Source organism: Muntiacus reevesi, chromosome 3, assembly GCF_963930625.1.
Source record: "Muntiacus reevesi chromosome 3, mMunRee1.1, whole genome shotgun sequence".
In the NCBI taxonomy this organism is placed as follows: Eukaryota; Metazoa; Chordata; class Mammalia; order Artiodactyla; family Cervidae; genus Muntiacus; species Muntiacus reevesi.
In genome coordinates this window covers 10,237,662-10,247,546 of record NC_089251.1, presented here as the reverse complement: position 1 = coordinate 10,247,546, position 9,885 = coordinate 10,237,662, and the positions used below count along the sequence as shown (strand labels likewise).

The window sequence follows — 9,885 nt, the reverse complement described above, 5'->3', positions numbered from 1 at the left end:
CCATAACACACATGGGTGAATGTGTCCAGCACCCTTGGATGAACCCAGGAAGAGACCTGGCAGGGAGCTCAGAGGCAGCGAGGCCGCTGCCAGCCAGTGAATCCTGGAGGACTTCTGTAGGGGGTGCTGAGGAGGGAGGGCTGAAACAGGTGGAGTTAGGTGTGCCTTCCCAAGGGAGGAAAAGTCTTGTGCAGACGCAAACCCAGGGCACGCATCTGAAAGAGTGAGGTTTTTATTTTGCCCTCACTTCAGGCTGCTTTCTAGGTTTTGATTTCTAGAATGATTCCTGCTATTTATTATTTTTTTTTTAGTTAAAAAAATTATTTATTAACATTTTTCTCTTGGCCATATGGCATGTGGGGTCTTAGCTTCCTGACCAGGGATCAAACCGGCAGCCCCTGCATCAAAAGCACAGAGTCTTATTCACATGAACCACCAGTGAAGCCCGTAGGATGACTTCTGTTGTTAAGGAGGATGGTCTTATTCATGTTAAGATTAGTCTTCGTGGTATAAACAGGAGACACAAGCAGAAACCTAGTTCCTGAGTTCACTCTTGTCTCCAAGCTCAGCCTCTCTGATCCACGCTCTACAAGGGAGCCAGGGGGATACCTCTAAATCCCTCCATGGCTCCCCATTGCCCTTGGGATATGGTGCAGCCTCCTTGAGATGAGTCCAAGGTCCTCCTCTCACCTCTGGACCTTCCCACCGGCTGCCCGGCCCCCCACATAGAACACTCCTCACCCCTTAGATGCCGCCTCCTCAGAGCAGCCTCTCCTGTCCCAGCCTGGATCAGGAGTTGAACTCCCCAACTTACTACTCATCAGGTTTGTCAGATTAGAAGCCTCCCTGATCATCACTGTTCACCACGGAACCCTGCTCAGCAGCCTGAGCTGGACTCCTGGGGCATCCTATAGCCTGGCTGGAATCTGTGGGGTGTGGGGAGCTTTTCTCTGTGGGTTAGAGGGATCCACAGCTCTGAAGGGCACACAGTAGGGGCTCTAGAAATTCTTGAGTGAGTGGCTGAAATTGTGGCATTTCACTTAGCTTGTTCTTGTGTTAATTTTGCAAACTTCTGTTATTATTCCCACTTTTTAGACAAAAGAACAAAGGCTCAGAGAAGGGCACAAAGCTACTGGCTATGCTCAGCTTGGTCTAATTCCAGGGACCAATAAACAAGTAAAGCCAGGAGTCTGAGTGAGAATAAAGAAAACTAAGGAGAGGACTCCTGGGAGTTACTCAGGTTTTGCTGTCTTCTATTAAGCACATGCAAGGCTTCTGTGGGGACTTACGTGGTAAAGAATCTGTCTGCAGTGCAGGAGACCCAGGTTCAACTGAAAGATGCCCTGGAGAAGTGAATGGCAACCCACTCCAGTATTCTTGCCTGCAGAACCCCATGGACAGAGGGGCCTGGCGGGTTGCAGTACATGGTGGTGCAAAGAAAGAGTCGGATGTGACTAAGCGATTTAAAAGAAAGTCAGGTGCAGCCCTTTCCCCAGGGCAGGCCCGGCGCTCACGCTGGCAGTGACCCTGCTGCTATTTGTTCACTTTTCCTTAGAGGGACGGGTGCAGGCCTCCTGGGCTGGCCCCGCTGCCACACTGTAGCCTGAGGGGCCTCTCCAGGGCAGGCCTCACCCTCATGTGCAGGGACCTAGTGCTTCTGAAGACAGACTCAGAGCCCAGTGCCTGGGCTCACAGCCCAGCTCCACCGCGCGCCAGGGGCATGACCTGGGCAAGTTAGCTTTCCTGGCCTGTTTACCCATCCATAAAGTGGGACAATAATAGTACCTACCTCACAGGGTTGTGGTAAGGATTAAGTAAGTGAATATTTGTAAAGAACATAAAACACTGCCCAGCACAGAGTAAGTCCTATGTTACTATTTTTTTAACTTTTTATTTTATATTGGAGTATAGTTGATTAATGATGTTGTGATAGTTTCAGGTGCACGGCAAAGTGGTTCAGTGATATATATACATATATATACATATATCTTTCCTTTTTCAAATCCTTTCCCCATTTAGGTTGTTGCATAATACCGAACAGAGTTCCCTGTGCTATACAGTAGGTCCTTGTTACCCATTAAGGTTTATTTATTTAAACTGCCACACGACTATTTATTATTTTATTTTTTAAAGATATTTTATTTATTTTTTGACTGATCTGTGTGGCAATGTGGGATCTTAGTTCCCAAACCAGGGATCAAACCTGTGCCCTCATGGTGGAAGCTTGGAGTCTTAGCCATTAAACTACCAGGGAAGTTCCAAGATTTTTTTTTATTGAATATAGTGGATTTACAATGTTGTGTTAGTTTCTGATGTACAGTAAAGTGATTCAGTTATACAATATATACTATACATATATATTCTTTTTCATATTCTTTTATCATGGTTTATGACAGGACAAAAACATGGAATGCTCCTCGAATTTTTGTGTCATTCTTGTTCACAGACCATGCTAATCTTCTTCGTTTTGTTCCAGTTTTAGTATCTATGCTGCTAAAATGGGCACACACATGTCAAATTTTTTAATGTGCGGCATCTACCCAGCAGTCTACTTTGTGGAATCTGTCTGATGGACCGCTTCATAAAATTCATAATGATAAATATTTAAGAATGTTCCTTGCAGCGTTATTTGTAAGGACAAAAAACTGGAAACAACACAGATGTTAATCAAAGGGGGAGTGGTTAAATACGTTCTGGATATCCACAAGTGGAACACTGCGCAGGAGTGAAAGAGTGAAAAGAGCTGTGTGTGTGAGGTTGAATTATCTGGAATTACGAACATTTGACCATTGTTGATATACAAAGTTGCCATGGCAGTTTCAGAGGATTCAACCTAGTACTACACACCTGTGTTAGACTAGTTGCGCTGTCGTGACAAACAGACCCAAACATGTAATGGGTAAACACAACAGAGTTTCTTTGTTGCTTAACAGTCCCAGGTTGAAGGGGGATGAGATAAATGATGGTGGGGGTTCTCTTCCATGAGGCGATTCAGGGAACCACACTGAGAAAAAGTATGACATCTTCAACAGGTGTTTTTCCAAGGCTGTGTGTTGATTCTGGCCAGACAGGAGAAGAAGCACACAGGTGCATGGGGGACAACCCATGGCCCCAGCCAGGACGGGGTACCCCTTACTTTGGCCGTATTTCATCGCAGACGTATTTCATTGCAGACGGCTTGGTCATACAGTCACACCTAACCATGAGGACCCTGGGAGATGCGCTCTAGCTGTGAGCATGGGCAGCAGGAAAGATGGGCGCTGGTGGGTGGACGGGTGTCTCCGTCTGGTCTTCTCTAAGCCTCAGTTGCCTTGTCTTTACTATGGGGGCAGTGGTGTAGCTTCTGCACCGTAAATGGCAGAACACGTGTGCATTCAGCACAGTCCCTGCCCCACAGTGTTGTTGTTTAGTTGCAAAGTCGTGTCTGACTCTCTGCGACCCCATGGAGTGTAGCATGCCAGGCTCTTCTGTCCCTGGAATTTCCCAGGCAAGAATACTGGAGCGAGTTGCCATTTCCTTCTCCAGGGAATCTTCCCGACCCAGGGAATGAAACCACGTCTCCTGCTTGGTAGGAAGATTCTTTACCACTGAGCCACCTGGGAGGCCTGACCCATAGTGACCGCCCCATAAATATTAGGATCACAGGCTACCTCCCAGAGGTCCCTCCTGGAATCAAGTACCAATTGCCTATGAATGTACCTAGCCTGGCTACGGCAGATAGTACTTTCCACATGCTCTCATCGGGCTTCCCAGGTGGCGCTAGTGGTAAAGAATCCCCGCTTCCCAATGCAGGAGACATAAAAATGCAGGTTCAGTCCCTGGGTTGGGAGGATCCCCTGGAAGATGGCATGGCAATCCACTGCAGTGTTCTTGCCTGAAGAATACCATGGAGAGAGGAGCTACAGTCCATGGGGTTGAACAGAGTTGGACACGACTTAGAGAATAAACAACAACAACATACTCTTGTTACACTGGGTTATTGACCTTCCTCCCTGCTTGAGCCCAGGCAGACCTTCATCACAGGTGGTGGAGGTGATACGACGTGACTCCTAAGACTGGTCCTAACAGGCAATGTGGTTTCTGCCTTTCATTCTCTCTCTCTCTCACTGCCCTCCAACCCTTTCTCTCACTTACATGGGGGTTGCTCTTAGAACCTAGCCACCATGTTTTAGGAACCCAGGCCACCTGGAGAGGCTACTTGTGGACGTCTCAGCTCACAACCCAGCTAGGTCCCCTAGGGAGAACCAGCATCAATTATCAAATATGTGAGCGGGCAACATTCAGATGACGACTCCAGCCCCAGCCTTGAAGTTTACCATTCGAGGCCTCAGACCCTGGTGGAGCAGGGGCAATTCTTCTCTACTGTCTGCATTCCCGACGCACAGGAATCAATAGTCAAGTAATGATGATTGTTTGAAGCGATTAGATTTTGGAGTAACTTGTTAGGCAGCAATAGATAATAGATAGGGTCATGCAGTTTTTAGTCTACTCTTTCCTTCTTATTTCCCACTCATTTCTCCTGGGATCACCTCCCACATCTCCCACCTGCCCTCCGTTCTTGTCCCAGGATCTGCATCTGGGGGACCCAGCAGAGCAACACATTATGTGGAAAAGCTACATGTAGAAAAATGACAAACGGAAAAATTATTGGGTGCTCCCTTTTCAGGAATGAGTTTGAAAATCAGAAGCTTCACTTTTTAGTCAATACATGTCTGAATTACTTATATATTAAGCAATACTTCATTATAATTTTTAAAACCTAAAAAAAATTCCACTTTCCTAACTTTGAGCCAGGTCTTATCAGAGTCAGTGCTGAACTGTGTGAATTGATCTCTGAGAAGGTGAGATTCAGACTTTTCCTATTTGTGGGCAGTAGAGTTGGGGTGTGGTGACTTTTTCCTTTTTTCTTAATGCTTTAAATAAACTTTAAAAAATTGTGGTAAGTTATATATGAAATTTACTATTTAACCATTTTAAAGGACACAGTGAAGTGGCATTAAGGGTGTGCATATTGTTATGTAACCACCACCACTATCCATCTCCAGAATCTTTCATCATCCCAAGCTGAAATGCTGTATCCCCTGCCCCCGAGTGGTCACCTTTCTCCTTTCTGTTTCCATGAATTTGAATCCTCTAGGTACCTCATATAACTGAAATCATACAGTATTTGTCTTTTTGTGTCTGGCTTGTTTCCCTTAGTGTGGTGGTTTCTTAAGTGGTCCCGGGATAACTTGCATGGTCACCTCCACGCACGGCCACACTCCCTGACTTGAGACCTGTAGCCACCCAGCCGGCACAGGTGGGGCTGGTGGGCATGGCTGGCAATGTAGCGGGCACACGTGACTGGTCCAGACACTTTGTTACGGACGAGCTCACGGTGCCTCCCCTTCCCCAGTTCCGAGCAGAATTGCTGGGCGAGGGTTAATCAACATTCAGTCATGTTTCCAAGTTTAAATGGAGCATTTGTTTAATTATGTGTAAGTAGCAATACATTGTGGCCATTATCTAAATCACTATTTTATTTCCTGGATGTGGTTTCATAATGCAGGGTTTCTGCTCCAGCCTAGCATCATTAACAGAGAAGAGTTAATGAATATAAAAGCGTAAAGGCTAATTACACTTTAATTTACAATCATGGTCTCATTTTGGGACCACATGAAATCTGTTTTGAAAACAATTAAAAAAAAAAAAAAAACCCGCTCTTGCCCTGGTAAGTGGAGGGACCCCGGCCAGGAGCCCAGCTCTGCCTGCCACGTCGTGGCTGAGCGGCACTGGCTGGCACCGGTCCCCTCCCTGGCGCCATTACTAGGAGGCTGGTGAGGCCAAGTTCAGCGCCCTGTGACTCTGTCTTTTGTTCCCAGCAATTTTCCTCTTGCTTTCAGGGTCTGCGGGGAAGAGTTGGGGGAGCCGCATCTGGCGCACCAGTGGTCTGACCAGGCTCTTCTGACTTCGCATCACATTGAACCATGCCGTTTGTAGTTACTTAGTGGTTTTAAAAATGGTGGCGATGGAAATTCATGTGTGTGTGTGTGTGTGTGTGTGTGTGTGTGTGTGTGTTGGGGGGGTAGTGGCGGAGGATGCTGGCATTTACTAAGTTCCTGTGTGTGCCAGACACTATGTTGGGTACTTTTACATATATTATTTCTTTCTTGAAATTGCTTATCAACGGCAATTAGTCTCCCTGAAATTTGAATTAGTCCTTCTGAAATGTTTAATGGAACTGTGGAATCCTTGTCAATTTTCTTAGCATAATAATAGCGTTGCAGTTACGTAGAAGAATGTCCTTATTCTTAGGAGATGAAAAGAAATTTGTGGGTGAAAGGTCATGACATCTGTCACTCACTTCCAAATGGCCCAGGAAGGTAATTTACCTATATTATATATACATTCTTTTTTTCTCTCAGGTGGTGTTTGTGGTAAAGAACCTGCTTGCCATGCCAGTGCAGGAGACATAAGAGACATGGGTTTGATCCTTGGGTCGGGAAGATCCCCTGCTGGAGGAAATGGCAACCCACTCCAGTCTTGCCTGGAGAATCCTACGGACAGAGGAGCCTAGAGGGCTACAGTCCACGGGGTCGCAAAGAGTTGTACACAGCTGAAGCAATTTAGCACATATATGTATATTTATATATAAATTCTATATATTTTAATATGTATAATTTATAATATATGATATATATAATATATATGTGTGTACATACATAGAGAGAGAGAGAGAGTGAGAATGAGGGAGATAGAGACCCAGAGAGAGAAACAGAGATAAATGGGCAAAGTATGAATTGTTGTCGAATCTTGCTGGAGGGCATGCAAGGGTTCAGTGTGCAGTCCTTTCAACTTTCCTGCTTTGAAAGCTCATAATAAAAATAGGAAAGAAAAAACGTCCTCCCAACTGGCTGCCCTGAACCGCTTTACCTTCTTTTCTTATTAAATAAACTCTTTTTTTCCCAAATGAGGTAAAAAGTCCATTTAATTAAGTCCCGCATCTGTCTGATTTTGCACTGTGGATTACTGGAGTCTGGAATAATAATTAATCAGATAATCAAATAATAATTGATTAAACAAATATGCAAGAAAGCCACATAAAACTTCAGAGGGGATGGCCTGCAGTGGGGCCTGGTTGTCATTTGCTTCTGAAACCCTCAAGAACAATCATTTAAAGACGTCCCACCAGCTGCTGCGCATTTATGCGAAGGGGGCAGTAAAGGGCCCTCTCAGTATTAGCTGAGTCACCCATAGGAAGTCATCCGCAGGAAATATGGGGGTGGGGCTGTAGCATTATTTGTGTTAAACATAACAGTGAAGTGAAAGTCACTCAGTCACGTCCGACTTTTTGCGACCCCATGGACTATATGGACTTCTCCAGGCCAGAATACTGGAGTGGGTAGCCTTTCCCTTCTCCAGGGGATCTTCCCAAGCCAGGGATCGAACCCAGGTCTCCCACATTGCTGGCGGATTCTTTACCAGCTGAACCACAAGAGAAGCCCTAAACATAACAGCAGGGATGCCGAAATAGAAGAATCCGAAAATAAAACAATACAGTGCATTTTAAGACATTCTCTAATTCCTACACAGTTTGGTAGGAGGGTCTGCGCTCCCCACCTGTGACTCCACCCCCTTGGCCATAGCTGATTGGGTCAGGCAGACACAGTACGCAAGCGGGGCCAATCAGAGTGGCTGCCCCAGGAGTTTGGAAAAGAGACTAAGGAATCCCAGTGCTGTCTGAATCTGGGAACCTCTGCCCGGTGGACTTAGGAACCCGCGTGCCACGAGGAGTACGGAGCAGCCCTCGCGGAAAGAAGCAGGAGACAGCAGAGATGCTCTGGGGAGGCCGGACAATCCTGCCAGGCCTCATCGCGGTCCTGCCCTTGGGTTTTAGGAGATTCCACTGTAGTGTTCTGTTAAATTCCTTTTTTGTCCTGTTGAATCTAGCTTGAATGGATTTCTGTTGCAACCAAAATAGTCCTAATATAGTGAACATGTCTTGTTTTAATAATATGAAGGAAAATTATAGAAATCACAGTCATTTACTGTGCGGCTCCGGCCTGTGCAAATGTTTCAGATCCATGCCTGGTTATTCCCGCTCTGCCTGGTGTTGCAGAGCCCTGCCCTGCAACTGAGCTTCCCAGGCCTCTCAGATGGCCAGTGGGAGGCCCTGGAGGAGACAGGCGGGCAGGAGAAGGGAGAAGCCAGGCTATTTCTCCCCGTCGTCCTACCCTGGGCAGCCTCTGATAGGGACCATGCTCTGTCTGCAGCTCCACCCTGATGGCCCCTGTGAATCCCATCTCCTCCTTTTGTGCTGCCCACACAGTGGGGAGGTGGCTGTCTGCTTCAATGATATCTGGGTCTCTGTTCCATTCCTATTGGCTTCTCAGCATTTTGGTTACCTGTGCAGTTAATTGTCTGTATCAAATTCCACCTGTTGAAGTACTGTTTACATGGTTGAGTGCTGACTGAAACACATGATCTCATTTTACTTTCGAAATGCCCCTCTGAGGGAGATATTAGGATCCTCACTTTGCAAATGAGGAAGCTGATGCTCAGAGAAGCTAAGTAATGCACCGCAAAGTCACACAGCTCTTTGAGCTCTTACTATTGGGCTGTTGTGTTTAGTCACCTTGTTAGTTAGAATGGTCTTCCCTTGTGGCTCAGTTGTTAAAGAATCCGCCTGCAATGCAGGAGACCTGGATTCGATCCCTGGTTTGGGAAGATCCCCTGGAGAAGGAAAAGGCTACCCACGCCTGTATTCTGGCCTGGAGAATCTCATGGACTGTGTAGTCCATGGGGTCACAAAGAGTCGGACACGACTGAGTGACTTTCACTTTGACTTTCTTAGTTAGAATGAGGGCTTCCCCGGTGTCGCTAGTGGTAAAGAACTTGCCTGTTAGTGCAGGAGACACAAGAGATGTGGGCTCAATCCCTAGGTTGGGAAGATCCCCTGCAGGAGGAAATGGCAATCCATTCCAGTATTCTTGCCTAGAAAACCCCATGGACAGAGGAGTCTGATGGGCTATAGTCTGTAGGGTCGCAAAGAGTCGGACACTACTGAAGCGACTTAGCGTGCATGTATAGTTATAAAGAAAAGTTATTAAAGACAAGCAACAAGAAACAAATCCTAGGCAAGTGCAGGACTGATACAGAGGGTCTGGATTGGCCCTGCAGGCCTGGAAAACTCCCTCAGGCAAATCCAGCCCCTCTCAGCCCCTGGACAGCACAGGGACTGGTCCTGGAATCTCAGGCCTCAGCTGAGTAGCTCAGAGCCCCTGGGCATGAGCCTTTCTGAGCCCAGGTCTCTACTCCATTAAGAGAGAGAAGTCAAGTTTAAAGGTCAGATCCCCTAAGAGGCAGCACAAACACACCTCAGACAACAATGGTGAAGTTACTGCACGGTGATCAAAGTGCTGCCTGTAGCCTGGAGTGGAGTCACCCCATAAGCCTATTCAGGTCTTGTGCCTGCATCATCTCCTCCTCTGGGACCTCAGCCAGCTGTGCGGATGCAGAGGAGGGATGTGGATGCTGTGTTTCAGTTACTGATCCACCTCTGTCCAGGACAAGTACCACTTGTTCTCATTGACTTAGGATTTTTCTTGTTTCAAAAACTATGTTCATTTTTCATATCCATGAACTATTTGGGCTTGAAGAACTGGTTCTATTTTTTTCCTGACACATATGAAGTGAAATGTATAACTATTAGAGGAAAAATGCTTCTGGGAGCCCATGGGCATTGATGATACGGGCCAGGAAAACTGTGCCCCTGCTGTTAGCAGAGTGACCCCAGACATGTGACTTCTCCTCTCTGGCCTCAGTTTTCTTACCTATAATCTTGGTCCTTATCTCAGGGGTATTGTTAGGGTTCCTTCAACTAATTCAAAGGTCCAGAGGACAGGT

General features: G+C 46.5%; 1 non-coding gene across 1 annotated transcript; it reads right to left on the bottom strand.

Annotated features, from left to right (window-relative positions):
* Window positions 1-2,399: 2,399 nt before the first annotated feature.
* Window positions 2,400-2,506, bottom strand: LOC136165729 (U6 spliceosomal RNA). The gene has a single exon (XR_010662725.1). It is a non-coding gene; the product is annotated as a U6 spliceosomal RNA (small nuclear RNA).
* Window positions 2,507-9,885: the final 7,379 nt, after the last annotated feature.